The sequence below is a fragment of the Dipodomys merriami genome, unplaced genomic scaffold (genome assembly GCF_024711535.1).
Source record: "Dipodomys merriami isolate MVZ:Mamm:240054 unplaced genomic scaffold, mDipMer1.0.p SCAF_7, whole genome shotgun sequence".
Classification (NCBI taxonomy): Eukaryota; Metazoa; Chordata; class Mammalia; order Rodentia; family Heteromyidae; genus Dipodomys; species Dipodomys merriami.
The window spans coordinates 61,858,617-61,873,945 of record NW_027206290.1 but is presented as its reverse complement, the minus strand read 5'-3'; the positions used below and the strand labels follow the sequence as shown (position 1 = coordinate 61,873,945).

The window sequence follows — 15,329 nt, the reverse complement described above, 5'->3', positions numbered from 1 at the left end:
CGTACATATGTTTGGAAAACCCTTCAGATCTAATACCTTATCAAATTCAAGTGAATTTGTGGCTTAAAGTCAAGTGGATCAGGAATTCCTCACTAAGAAACTTGAAAAGGTTGAGGGAGTTACCTCTATGCTAGATAGATAGATAGATAGATAGATAGATAGATAGATAGATAGATAGATAGATAGATCCTTGGTTCTAGATCCATGTGAGACCAGGATATTTGACAAGCCAGGAAGCAAGCAGAGCTGGAGACAACAAGGAGAGGAGAGCAAGATACGTGGAAAGAATGAATATGAAAAGCCTTTGAGTGGGTGACTGAAGCTATTTTAGATACAACATATTGGAGAAGGTCTTTAGATGGAATCAAGAGGTTTGATCTGAAACCTAAAGGCTGGTAGAAGAGTCCACTGTTTCAGGCAGAATAATAGCAAGGACAAAGGGCCTAAGAGAAAAAAGAAGCGAGGCCTCTGTGAATGCCCCCCAAAAGTAAGTGTGGAGAAAATGGTGAAGTGAGATGGGAGAGAAGAGACAATCTCTCATGTAATGTCAGGTCCAGGGATTGGGTCTTAATTTTGTGTGAAACCAGTTGGAGAATGAAGTTGAAATGTTCTTTTCTACTTACCCTTCTCATGGGACTTCAGAGAAGAGAGAAACAGATCATAAACTGGACCTAAGCATTTCAAGATTTGATCCTCTTTGTTCATCAATGCATTCTAGTGGTAGGAGGCTGTGTGTGGCAAATAGCAGATACAGTAAAACAGTAAACATTTGGAGGATGACTCCTGAGGAGATAAACCACTTATCTCTTAGTTTTTTTCCCCAGATATTTGGAAAATACAAAGACAACAAAAATTCCTAAAATACTTTTACCAACCCTGTATTACTGCAACTACTGAGAATTTATAACAGATAACACTTTGACATATTTGATTCCATCTTTTAACAATATTATTTCTTTGTGTATGCTTGAAAGCATACAAGGAACCAGGACATAAATTCTCTTTTAAACTACGTGTATGCAGTATGTTTGTAAACATTAAGGTTCCTTTTAATTGCCACTTTAGTTACATTCCCCATGATAGAGGCAACCATGTCATGCGTCTACCTGAAACATTCTTTGTAGATTCTGTTTCTGGTTTGTATGTGGGAGAAGGGGAAGGTAGGGAAGAGAGCCAGTGTTTTTTTAACAGAAGCCACATGGCAGGCCTTGAGGCCTAGAGCCCACCTGTCTGGAGTCACCAGTCTGCACACACTGACCTCCCTGATTGTGGAGCATCAATCCTGTTCAGCAAGCACCTGCTTTGGGCTTCACATGATGCTAGGCATGGTGCCAATGTGGGCAAAGCATAAAACATTGCTTTTTATAATATTGCTGTAACATGATTTATCCTGGGTTACTATGCCCATAGCTATGTGATTTTTTTTTTTCAGCAGATAAGGTAAGTGCTCAATGTGGGAATCTTCTAAATAGTTACAGCTTATCCTCTTTTGTCATTGTTATTTTTGTTCACTTTACAGTTATAAGGATTGAGCCCAAAGACTTAAACATGCTTGGCAAGCACTCTACAGCTACATCTCTAGCACTTAATTAGGATGGGATCTTGAGCCCAGATTGGCCTCAAAGTCATGATCCTACTGCCTTAACCACTGGAGTGTTGAGAATACAGGTGTTTATCCCATATCCCATGCCAGGTTTATCTTGTATTATTTGAAAACCTTTTTCATTCCAACTATCTCATAAATCATGAGTTCTGTTATCCTTTGGTGTAAATTGATCTGAATTGTTCTTTTGAGCAAAGTAGCTACATTCATTAATGTTCCTAGGGATTGCGGACAACTTTCTCCTAAGTAGATGGCCCTAGACTGCTCTGTTCTCAAAATTCTTTTGCTAACTTTCAGTCTTCCCTCTCTATCAGACAGCAGCTCTCCCTTCCTGCTCTTGCTACTAACTTTCCTTCAGCTCCTACTTCTCCTGATTTATGAGTTCTCATTTGCTATGTCCTGAGTAAGGCTAGTAAGACCCCCAGAGAGTAGCTCTCTACTGAGGGTTCAATACAGACCTCAGTCTAATTCAGGGCATCTGTTAGACTTCTCACACTAATGTCTTGATTATGGTGGGCATATTTGGATTGGTTCCTCTTCTCCCCCGCTAGAGATCTATACAGACATCAGTGCTAGTATTCGGACCCATAGCTTTATAGCTGCAGAAGCAAAAACCCAAATGGAAAAGGACTTGCCTGAAATTATTGAGGGCCATAACAGAACAGCGTTCCCACATGGAATACTCTGGCCACTGTGGATCAAAGTACTCTCTGATCTGGGGCTGAATATATTAAGCACAGTAACAGTATAAAGTAGATGATTTCTCTTTGCCTTATTTCCCAAGCAGGTTTGTTCTTCAATGCAGAATAATTTTTTTTTGTAAAACAGATTTTTTTTTTATATTGTGAGAATACCATACAGAGGAGTTACAATTACATGGGCAAGATAACGAGTACATTTCTTATCAAGCATTGTTGCCTCCTCTTTGTTTCCCCTTCCCATCCCTTCCCAAACTCCCCCCATCTCCCCTCACCCGATCCCCCCCCCCACCAAAGTTGTAAAGTTCATTTTTCAACATAAGGACTTGTACCTCTCATTGTTGCAATGAGTCCACCTGTATCCCTAGTTAAATGATTTGTGTTTGCCCTTCCCCTCCAAAAATTATACCAACATCAAATACAGTGAAAACAGGGGAATGAACCCCAAGATAAGTATTCAAATGTTTTTTTTCATGCAATTGTTCCTAACATATTTATAAGATGATTTCTATGTTGCTTTGTATGTCCCTCCCCCACAGTATAACCCCTGCTTTCAGGGTAAATTTTTATACTGGTTAAAAAAAGTAGTTTAGCAGGGTGCTTATGGCTCATGCCTGTAAACCTAGCTATTCAGTAGGCTGAGATCTGAGGATTGTGATTCTTAAAGCCAGCCCCAGCAGGAAAATCTGTGAGACTCTTCTCTCCATGACCTCCAGAAAACCAAAAGTGGCTTTGTAGCTCAGAGTAGTGAAGTGCTTAAAACAACAACAAAAAAATAGAATCTATTCATTGTTTGAACAAAGATTTTTTTGTTTTCTTTCCCCCCAGAAAGATGTTTATTGTTGCATTATTTGCAATCACAAAAAATTGGAGACAACTGGTTCAGCGCTGGAATGACAGATTTGTCATAGCTTTGTAATAGAATAAAATTACATAGAATTAATTTTGAATACAATTAAATATGATAAATTGAGTGCACAAATTACTGAAAGGTCACCCACAAAAGCATTGGCTTTTGAGCCCAATACAATATTAAGTCAAGCAGAATGAAAAGGAAGAAATACAGTGTAATTAAAACATTGGCACAGTTCATTTCCAACATAATGCCTAGTGAATATCACTGCTGAGTTGAGGAAGGGAAATGGAAGGGGAAAAATGGAGAGAGAATGAGGGAGTGGGTGTTCAAAAGGAGACATCCTCATTACCTGACCTATGTAACTGTAACCCCTCTGTACATCATCTTTACAGTACTTTTTTTTTTTTTTTCTGTTGGGGCTTGAACTCTGGGCCTGGGCGCTGTCCCTCAGCTCTTCAGCTCAAGGCTAGTGCTCTACGTGAGCCATGGTGCCACTTCGGCTTTTTGTGTTATGTGGTGCTGAACAATCGAACTCAGGCCTTCATATATGCTAGACAAGCACTCTACTACTGAGCCACATTCCCATCCCTTTACAATAAAATTTTAAAAATAAAATAATTTTTAAAAATACCTTGACCAGCTGTCATCAATGTCAGATATCTGTCAGATATCTGGGAGGAATTAATGACACTTGACCTAGTTTTTAGGTATGAGAATCCCATGTCTACAGACCTTAATCAAATCTTGATGTCTTGGGGAATCCTTAAAGCAAAAAACAAAAAACATTGACATTTCTCAAAAGAAGAAAATAATTGTTGTTATTTGTGTGCTGATGCTAGCCTATTGGTCCTTGGAATGTAGTCTTTGTCTAGTGAAGAGGCATATGATTATGTCCCGTATCATGCCAGGCCAGACAACTTCCCCAATACTCAGTGAAGAGGAGAAAATAGAGAGACCTATTGATTGTTCACTGTTATCCTGTGCTTCACAAAAAGTACCAGGTTCTTGAAAATGCAGTCGCTTAGAATCTGTTGCAGCTCTTTGAGAGAAGAATCAGTATCCTTGTTTTTCAGCACAAGTGACTGAGATTCAGATGGCATTTAGTTGGAATTCATAGCTAGAGCTGCAAAAGTTAAAATACAGATCATTCTGCTTCCTTCATCACCCACAGTCAGCATCCAGCTTTGGAAGGTGGGGATAGAGTGCCTGGCTGAGTACTGCTTCACAGTAGCTGCTTGTTATCAGATGGTATGGTGGAGCTCAGGAGCTAGGACGGAGCTCACCGTGGAGGCATGTATGGAAGAGGGTTTGGCTTTGGCAAAGCTCTAAAAGAGCTTTGAACTCTGTTCTTCACCTTCTGTCCTATTTATAGAAACTGCTGAGTAGTGCCAGGGTAGTTACCCAGAAGGCAGTAAGAATGTAGAGCATGGAAGGTATCTGGAACATGATGAGGATTGGAGTCATGTGCTGCTCTAGAAGCACCTAAGTTCCTTTTGCTTCAAACCAGAGGTTGAACTGCCAATGACTGAGTTGTATATATTCCCATAACTGCTTCCAGATGGGATTTTGGGGTTTGGACTTCATGTACTCCAGTGGATATACATGCATCTGAGGTCCTAGACTGTCTTCCTCATCCTTTTAGTGTGCTCTGCTTCTGCCTTTACTATCTCTGTTTCTTCCTCAGAACTTCTCAACCTACTGATCCATTCTCATTATGTCCTTTTCCTATTCTGCCCAGGCTCTGGTATGCCATTTCTTAAGCAGGTATAGAACTGCCTGAATGACTGCCCCACGTTTGACTTGCTTTAGTGCCTTCCTACCTGTTTTCCAAATAGGAAAGCCTTATAGCCTTGGGGAGGAGGATTAGTGGCCATTGGCTTGTCCTGTTGTGATCTGGGACTTGACTTCTCATGGCTCACTTTGCTACCATGAGGCAAAGTGTCATGTGCATGGCATATGGAGAGAATGTCTGAGAAAAGGACTAGCATGCCTTTCTCCCTGTCTGCACGTCACCATCCTTGTATCTTGAGGTTCTCAACACCCAAGAGATTTTTTTTTTGAGCCTCAGTTTCATTATTAACATAAATGAGACTAGAATTCCTTTCCATGCTTGTGCTTTATAATCTGTAGCACCACACCAAGGACCAGCAGCTGATTATGCGGCCTAATCTGAGGGTGGTGACAACATAGAGTATGTCCACGATTCAATAATCTTATGTAAAGTTATTTTATATTAATAATTTAAGAGGACAATGACTGTGTGTTGTAGTAGCACTTATATTTATGCATTTATCCACTCTTACCTCAGTGGCCTTTTCAGTGTTTCAGCAACAATGCCCAGAGCAAACCAGTGCTTTCTTTTTCTCCCTTGGGGTAGAGGGAGAAACTCTTGATTTATGTGTAGATTCTGAACTAATGACCCTGAGACTCTTAGGGCACTGAAGAATATGAGCAATGAGCAATATGTCTTCTTGCCACATATATCTATCATCCCACAGTCACAGGCCCATTATGCAGTCAGCTAGTTTCCTGTCTGCCACAGATCAGCATAGAGCACGGAGCCCTCCTGTCCAAGCCTGTTCAACTCCAGTAAAGATAAGGCAGGCTGCAGTGAGAGGGAGCCTGGCCTTAGCCTCAGGCACCTGGCAAATTATTAATAGTCCAGGATGAATGGACACAGCATGAATTGGGCACTGTGTACCTCCAAAAGATTCTGCCAGCCAAAACCACTGAATCTGTTGTTTGAGAATGGGCCATTTCCTTGGTTTACTCATCAGAGCACCATGGCATTGTGCCATATTCTTGCCCCTCCATTTACCTGTTGACAAAAAAGAACCAGTTTGTTTTCTTTGAGTTTCTCATGGTTCTTTAGAACTTCAAATGTTTGCTGCAATACATTGTTCTCATTACCTGCCAATGTCTAATCTGTGGTATCTTACTTCCCTCTCATTAAGACAAGACTGATGATGCACGTTCATCATTTAGGCACATGTAAAACATTCTTAATCACAGTTTAGAGAAAAAAAAAACATTGGAGAATATAGGCAAATTCTCACCCCTTCTGCAATCCCTATTTCATCCTTCCTCCTAGAGGGTCTTAACACCTTTGGGGATGTTGTCAAGGATGTTAACTCTGTGAGAGTTATGTTCAGCTGATGTTATGGTTGGTATCTTAAATGTCTCTGAAAGTTCATGTGTTAAAGGCTTGGTCCCCAGTACAACCTTGTTCTGAGGTGATTGGATCATAAGGACTCTTACCGCTTTAATGAAGTAATCCTTTTATGAATTCATAGCTTAATAGGTTTGGGGAAAAGAAACTCTGCTAAAAGAAAGCTCTGTCTTTGTCTTTGGGATGCCAGACAGTGAGCAGCTTTGCTCCATCATGTTCTTGCTGCTGTGTTGTTTTGCCTTATCACAAGCCCAAAGTAACCTGGTCCAGCAACTATTTACTGAAACTTCTGAGCCAAAACAAACCTAACCTTCTTTAATTTATGTTAAGTATTTTGTTATAGTAACAAAAAGCTGACTAATACTCTTGATAATTAAGCAGGCAATAAGGTGATTAGGCTCTTATGTAAAGCTAAAATCTGCCTTGTGGAAACCTGTATCAAGCATTTTATCCACAGATGCTTTTCAACAACAACCACAATAGCAATGATTAATATAAGGAGAAGCTGCCGTTAGAAACTGGACATTATAACTCCTCCTCAGGAGGACCACAGTATTGCTTCTTCAGTTTCACTTGAGTCTTGGAGCAGGTGATAGCCTCCTGTTAGGTACTAGCCTGAAGAGCCAGCCTTGAGTCATTGTATTAATGCTGGTTCATGCGGTGCAAATACCACAGTTCTGCCTTTTCCAGCTCTCAGTCTTTACTTCTTTAATATTAGAAGCTGAGTTCTTTCTGATCATTCCGTACTACCATGTTACACAAACATATACGCAAACAAATAAGCATGGCATAGTTGTGTCCTAGTAAAACGTTATATACAGAAACAGGTAGCAGTTGAGTTTTGACCCCTGGATCATTCAGTTAGTGGAAGTGTTCTTGAAATTGACATTAGTAGATATTTAGGGCAGTTAGAGATGTGGGTATTTATTCAGGACAGTTGTAGATGTTTTGGTGTTATTTTTAATAGAAACCTTTTCAGTTTCAAAAGTATTGTGGTCAATAAAATAATACAATTACACTGTAATTTTATTATACTTTAAGGTTTTTTTTATTTTATTTGAGAACATACTGTACAGAGGGGCTACAATTACATGGGCAGGATAATGCATACATTTCTTACCAAGCATTGCAGCCTCCTCCTTTGTTTTATACTTTAAGGTTTTTAATGACATGGAAACTCTAGTTTTTGCCCTAACTACAGTCACTTACGGTATGTTAGCATTCAGGACTTGTTGTACCAAGTGACTTTTCCATACATTCCTGTCCTGCACTGGTCTAGAAAAGGTCTGGGACTGGAGGAAACTCAGGGAAGGAAAACAGAAACTTCCCAGAGAATTGTCCATAGTTCACCTTTTTGGAGTAGTACCTCTCTACCAGGCACTGTACAAGGCTTTTATGTGGTCTATCACAGGAAGTAATCGCCAGTCCCATGAGTTAAGTATGATTGTTTTTCCCATTTTGCTCACAAAGAAACTGAAACATGGCTGTTAAGAAATTTGCCCAAAAATCACAGAGCTAGTGGTTAAACTTGGATTCAGATGTGGACTCTGACTCCAGAACCAAAGTTCTAAGGCTGAACAAATGTGAAATCATTACATCAAATAAAGTAGTCAAATGCAAGCTGTAGAATGGACTATGGTGGAAGAGGTGACAGATGTTGCCTCCTACCATATCTGTCTTAGGTATAAACATCACAGAGATTGGGGATGGTAGAGGGGACCTTACTCCTTTGGCTTTTTTATTAAAATGAACCTGAAGACACTTGGAGGGACCTGAAGATGCTTGGTGTAGAAGGGCATCTGGGAATGTAAGGGATAATAGGGCTTCAGGAGGGGTTGGGGACTGTCTGTATTTAATCTGCCCCTAGGGACCTGTGGACTTTAGTTAGTTTGGCTAAAGGGCAAGGGCAGGGAAACCTCAGCTTTGCTTCTCACTGTCTATTGCCCTTCTGCAGTAAAGTTAATGTTGAGCACAGTATCTGTCTGGCCATTAAGATGTGCATTTTCTTAGGATACCTGTGGTCCTACTTAGTATAGTAGAAGAAAAGCAGCCTATATTAGTCTCTGGACTCGATTATAATCTAGTCCTCTGTACATCTAGCTCAGTGATTTAAAGAGAATACCAAGTTGTATGTACTTTTCAATGGGAGTTGCCTTCTTTAGATAAACCTATGCCAAAAGGAAACCTTTAAAATAATTTCCATTACTCTTTATTTGTGGGTGGTATTTTTCTGTGCAGTTTCCAAAGCAGTGACCCTAACCACAATGAGGACAATAATTTAGGGCTTTTGCAAACTCCTTAGTCAGAGAAAAGTATAAAAACCTACACATCTGTAGGTTTGTTAAAACTCCTAGGAGTTATAACCTAGTAAGGAGACCTTTTGGGTCTAGCTTTTAAACATGTATCCTTCAGGTATACTCTATCTGGTATGTTTTCCCAGATTTTGAATTCTGCCCCAGGACAAATGTCTAAGTCCAATTTGGCATCTGGACAAATGAGAGGATGTTTCCTGTTTGCCTGACTCTTACACAACTTCTTTCTCTGTTCTGTTAAGCTCTTGGCTAAATTCTTTCCTCTTGCATTCCACATTTTAACTGATGTTAGGGCACCAAGTGCAAAAATCTGCAAGCAGTTAGCTTTCATGTTTGAGCATTCTGGTCAGAGCATACCAAAGTTAAAGTTCTCATAGCATGGAAAGATCACCCTCTGTATAATGCATTAAACATTTAATAACTGTACTAATAATCCCAAACACTTCTAATGGGCCACATGAGAGCCTTAGTGTGGTTTTAAAAAATGTATTTCTTCACTGTCAAGTTAACTTGTGTCAAATTGGGAGAAATTCTTCGAAGCAGCTTTGTTAAAAGCTAGGAAACAAGTAGCGTATTCTGAAAGTAGTTTTTATACGGAAAGCAACAATAAAAATATGGTGAGCATTGACAGTGCTTTGAGCATTTCTTTGCAGTTTAATACATTTGGGGTTGAAGAGAAGCATCACACCACTCTGGGGTATCTGCTATGTGTCAAGCTAAGCAATTATGAGTAGGGTTGGTGGCCCAACCATCATCATAACACAGGTCTCTCTGGCTTCTTATTTTTTTGATTGGGAAAATGATCTGTTTGAATTTAGCCCTTTTTGAAGTATTCAAGAAAATAAGATGCCCAATGTGGAAAAGAAAAAAATCAAATGTCAATGTGTTTTGTATTAAATCAAATTCACATTTATTTACAAGTTGAAAAAAGTTTTAGAAGAATTCTCTGACAAAAATATGTATGCATTTGAGATTATATAGTTGCTCTCTAAAAATCAGAAAGAAATTATTAAAACAAGGGCAGTGTCTAATAATTAATTCTTTTGGCTCATTTCAAATGGTGTTGTTCCTTGCTCCAAATTCAAGCCAGTCAAATAGTTTTAGCAAGCATACATTGCAGACTTGTAAATTGATATTCGTCAACTGTTTGGAAAGAAATGATAGGTTCTGGAGAAAATTTATGAAGTAAACATAGTTCATAAACTCACTAGCTTTATACTATATATGATTTTTTTTTTCATTTAAAGACTGTTTCATTGAAAATTCAAGAAATTTGTTGTGCACATTAACATTGTAGGTTTATTTTTATCATTGGTATTAAAATACTGTTTAGTTCTTGCGTAATGTTTATATTTTAAGAGGAGACAAAGCCTTTGCACTAGATTTTTGTGTAGTCCTACCTGGGAATGCCTTACTCACTTGCTTCTTACCCATAGTTACTAGCTTCTTTAGCATGGTTAGGTGCACACAGAAATTGTTTTTACTGACCAGGTCTCTATGTATGCTTGCGCGCGTACACACACACACACACACACACATGCACATGTGAGTACATGTGAGTGGTACAGGCACACACATACATGCTGGTCCTGGGACTTGAACTCATGACCCATACTGTCACTCAGCCCTTTTGCTCCTGGCTGGTGCTTTACCACTTGAGTCATACCTCCAGTCCTAGGCTTTTGTAGGTTTTTTAGAGTTAAGAATTTTGCAGATTTGTTTCCCTGGCTGGTCCTGAACCTCTGTCTTCAGATCTCAGCCTCCTGATTAGTATTATGGATGTGAGCCCCAAGTACCCAGCTGTTCAGGCCAGTTTTTATTCTTTGATGGGGAGTTTAGTTTTACACTTTAGAGAATAGAGTGGACTATTGACTATCATAGAGAATAGTTCACTGTCAAGGTCAAACTGAGATATGAGTCAAAAGAGTTTAAATTTTATTTCCCTGGGAGGTTTAGAAACTGATTCTGGGGTTGTTCTAAAAGAAATGTGAGTATTGACAACATTCAAGAATAAGCATTCATGGGCTGGGAAGGTGGCTCAGTGGTAGAGTGCTTGCCTTGCATGCCTGAGGCCCTGGGTTCAATTCCTCAGCACCACATAAGCAGAAAAAAAAAGCCGGAAGTGGTGCTGTGGCTCAAGTGGTAGAGTGTTAGCCTTGAGCTGAAGAACTGAGGGACAGCGCCCAGGCCCAGAGTTCAGGCCCCACAACCGGACCCCCGCCCCCAAAAAAAGAATAAGCATTCTTTCTGCCTATGTGGGGTGAGGATAAATAGAGTTTATTGATAGTACTGATATGTTTGAATCTAACATACACCTGTAATCCCTAGACTTTTCCAAACATGCTAGAGAGTCAAGAAAATTTGAGCCCAGCCTGAGATACATACTGTGACCCAGTTTAAAACTTTTATGAAAGAGAGAATAATTGATAGAGTTGTTGTGGCCAGTACCAATAACCTCAGTCACTTTTAGGAGGTGGAAAATAAGATGATGGTTGTTGGGGGGGGAGGGGGACTAGTGAGACTCCCTCTCAACCAACATGAACTTGTTGATTGGCATGAACTTGTAATCCAGGCTATACAAGAGACATAGGTAGGAGGATCATAGTCCAAGGTCAACCTTAGGCAGAGTGGAAGATCCTAATCTGAAAAGTAACCTAAGGAAAATAGGGGGTGCTAAGGATGTGACTTAAGTGGCAGAATGGCTGCCTTACAAGCACAAGGCCCTGTGTTCATCCTCCAGGACTAAAAGAGAGTGAGGAAGAAAAGGAGAAGGAGAGAGGTAGAGAGAGAGGGGAGGGGCTATAAAATATCCCTGCCTTATTGGAAATATCAAAGAGCAGTAATTAAAAAAGAAAAAGAGGGGCTGGGAAGGTTCCCCCCTCCCCCGCCTAAATTGTAAAGTTTGTTTTTCGACATAGTGTCTTGTACATCTCATTGTTGCAATGGGCTTTTGAGCTCCTTGGCGGGGGTTGATCACTAACTTCTCAGCACCTACAATTAGCATTAGTCTATAAGAGCAGTAACGAGGAGTAAAGAAGCCCTCAGTTCTTACTGATGATGGAGGTCTAGATGCCAGTAAGTGGCCAGCTGGTGCTCCAGGACTCAGCTCCAGTTACAGCTCTGTGAGGTTAGCATCAATGTGATCCCAAGCAAGTTTTTTCAACTGTCTATGCTGCCATCATCTTTTCTCTCTGAAAAAAAAAATTCCATTTCCAAGATTTCTTCCAGAAGGAAAATTTTATATTTTGATGGTCAAATTGTATTACTCCAATAGAATAAACTGATAGTGAAGGTTTTAGATATTAAGAATTATGTGTAGATAAACAGTTTTTTCTGCTAGAAAAACATGATAAGAACTTTAGGAAAATGTGGTTTAAATTGACATTGTTGCTTTCCTGCTGGAAATTAATATGTTGCTGAGGTGGCTTCTATCCAACTAGCACAGGAGCTTTTTCTAATGAGGGTTGAGGATGTCTGTTTGATTCCCATGATTAGTAGCAGCTTTGATGTTCTTTCCTGCCTAGTGTTCTGAAAGTAATATTTGTGTGAACTCACTGTACTAAAATTTATGCACTGGAATAATTTTTAAATATACATGTACTTTGTGGAGTACAATTTATATACAATAATATATACTCATATAAATATACAATTGGATTTGTTTTGACAAATATTTATATCTGTGGAAGAACCTCTGTCTTGCAGACTTTTACAAAACAGTTCTCTTGAGGTATAAAGTATATAGCCTAAGATTCCTTCACATAAAGTATATAATTCAGTGGCTTTGAGTATATTCACAGAGTTATGCAATCATCACCACAGTCTTAATTTTATGTCATTTTTATCACTCTCTTCCAAAGAACCCCATACCCATTAGCAGTTACACTCCATCCCGTCTGCTATCTTCATCTTACTTCCTAACCCCAGGAAATGATTAATCAATGTACTTTATGTCTTTTAAATAAATTTGCCTATTTTGGCTATGTCATATAAATGAACCCATGCCATATGACATCTTTTGTAACTGGTTTCTTTTACTTTGAAAAACAGCTTCAATATTCATCTGTATTTCTGCTGTATGTATCACTACTTCCTTTATAGAAAGATATTATAAGATAGATTAATATCCCCTTACATGCATATGCCACCTTTTGTCTACTTGTCAGTTGACTGACATTGAGTTATTTTCACTTTTGGACTAATACCACTATGATCATGTTGTAAAATTTTTCGTATAAGCTTACCTTTCAGTTCTCTTTGATATGTACCTAGAGATAGAACTTCAAGTCACATGGTGAAGTGCCAAACTATTTTCAAAGTGGTTGGACTGTTTTACATTTTCACCAGCAATGAATATATGAGAGTTCTAATTTCCAAATATCCTTACCACAGCTTATTGTCCTCGTTTACGACCATTGTAGTGATGTTTGTGATATACATTTCTTTTATGATGGGTAATACTGACCATCTTCATCTGCTTATTGACTATTGGTTTATTCTTTAGAGAAAGGCACTTTGAAGCCCAGATGTTTCTGATTTGATGGTTTGCCATCTATTTATTCCATGTAACTTTTGCGTTTAGTATCATAGCTAAGAAATCATTGCCTAACCAAGGTGGTAGAGATTTACTCCTCTATTTTCTTCTAAGAGTTTCATAGCTGTAGCTCTTACAGTTCAAGTCTGCAATACATTTTAAGTTGACTTGTATATGGTTTGAGGAATGGGTCCAACTTCCTTCTTTTGCATGTGGTTATTCAGTTAAGCTAACACCATCTGTATGAACATATGTTTTCTTTCCTTTTTCAATTTTTTTCCCACTTTGATTCTTGGAATGACATTATAGACTTTGAAAGAAAAGAACACTGCTAATTCCCTCTTCTTCACCTTCTACTCCCTTTTCAGAAGTGATCATCCTAAACTCTTCTAAGCTGTTTCTTTGGTGTTTTTTTGTTTGTTTCCTTCCACATTTCTAAATAATGTGCTTATTTGGCAATTTCATGAATATTATGTAGAAATCAAGATATTCAACTTAACACTTTTTTTTTATAAAACCGTATTGTATTTTCACTATTCAACAGTATTATATTTTATTGTGAATACTGCTGAGAAAGCTATGTGCTCTGGTTGCATTTCCCCTTTCTGAGTTAATTCCTGTCTCAGATACCTTGCTTTTCTATTTTCCGCTTTGTCCTTTTGTCTGGGTTCTACGTTACCCCTCTTGGACCCCTCTCTTTTGCCTTTCTTTCTATGCTGGTTGCCGTCTATTACTGATGGCTTCCAAGACTTCCTGCTGCTCTTCATTCACAGGGCCTTTCTTATCTCTGCTTTCCCTTTGGCCTAACAGCAGTCCTTTACATAGAGTGAAGGAACCTGATGCCCAGAGTAATAAAGCCCCTTATCTAAGATCCTTGAGATAGTACTTTCAGTTCTTTCATAAGGCTACCTAAGTTTAATTATGATGTTGAGGTCGCAACAATTCAGTTATTCCAAATGACAAAGTTATTCATCAGAACTACAACTCCAGGAGCCAAAAAGTTGCCACAAAAATACCAGAATGGTACTATATTCCAAATATGGCCACTGAAGTTCAAGCTCTTTTCATACTATGCCTGCTTCACTCAATAGCTGCTTCTCTTAAATCTGATTCTTGCTTTTTTATTATTTTTAAGATTAATACCATTTATTATTAGTTACATGTACTCAAAGCCAAATGGAGGGCAATTGTAAACTATTTGGCTTGCACAGGAATTGCACTGTGGCAGAGAGAACAAGTGAGGAGAAAGAGATAGGATAGTCATTGTGTATAAAAAAGCTGCTGCTACTTGGTCCCCATAGGAGAATATGAGCACTGGCAGGGACCTGAAATCCATTATACCCATTGACTAATAATAATGACTAATAATAATATAATTCTTGAATTCTGAATCATACCATGTACTATAATACTTATTACGTATACTTAAATTGCATATAACATAAATCACTGATGTGCAACATGCTACATGCTGAATCATATTTATACATAGATACATATACACACAGTAATTCTATATGATGTAATATATTTTTAATACAGATGCAAAAAGCCTCAATAAAATATGAGAAAACGAAGTCTACCAGTATAGGAAATGACTTATACTCGATATATTCCTAAAATGTTTGACTGTTTGACTTTCTAGGATACAACAGGTAGCTAAACTTTTAAAGTTTTAGAACAGAGAATGTACTTTAAAAAAGGCATTCTGTGAGCAGTAGAAAGTGCCATTTACCTGTGAGAAATCATTTTTAAAGTAAGCATAGAATTAGTGTGAGGTGTGCATATCACCTAATTAATGTTATTGTTAGAAGTCCTATATGAGTCCAGTTCACTTGGAGGGGTCACTTTGTTACAATCCTTCTCAGCTATTGTGATCTTTCTTCCCCCCCCTTTTCTATTTCTCTTCTCCTTCCCCTCTTTCCTCCCACCACCCTCTCTTCCTCCCCCTCCCTCTTCCACTTTCCTGCAAGAGATTCAGTTGTCTCCCCTTAGCTGTTTTCTCCACTATCCATGTCAGTTATGGTCTGAAAATATTACTGTAGTGCAATGAGCAAGTAAAATATTTTGAGAGTAAAAGAACATCTCCATATATGTTGTTACAATTGTTCTATTTTATCAATAATTATTGATCTTTTACTGTGCTTGACTTATAAA

General features: G+C 38.6%; 1 protein-coding gene across 1 annotated transcript in view; it reads left to right on the top strand.

The window, feature by feature from the left end:
• The window catches only part of Slx4ip (SLX4 interacting protein), a 143,013-nt gene that overhangs the window by 45,819 nt on the left and 81,865 nt on the right, over positions 1 to 15,329 (top strand).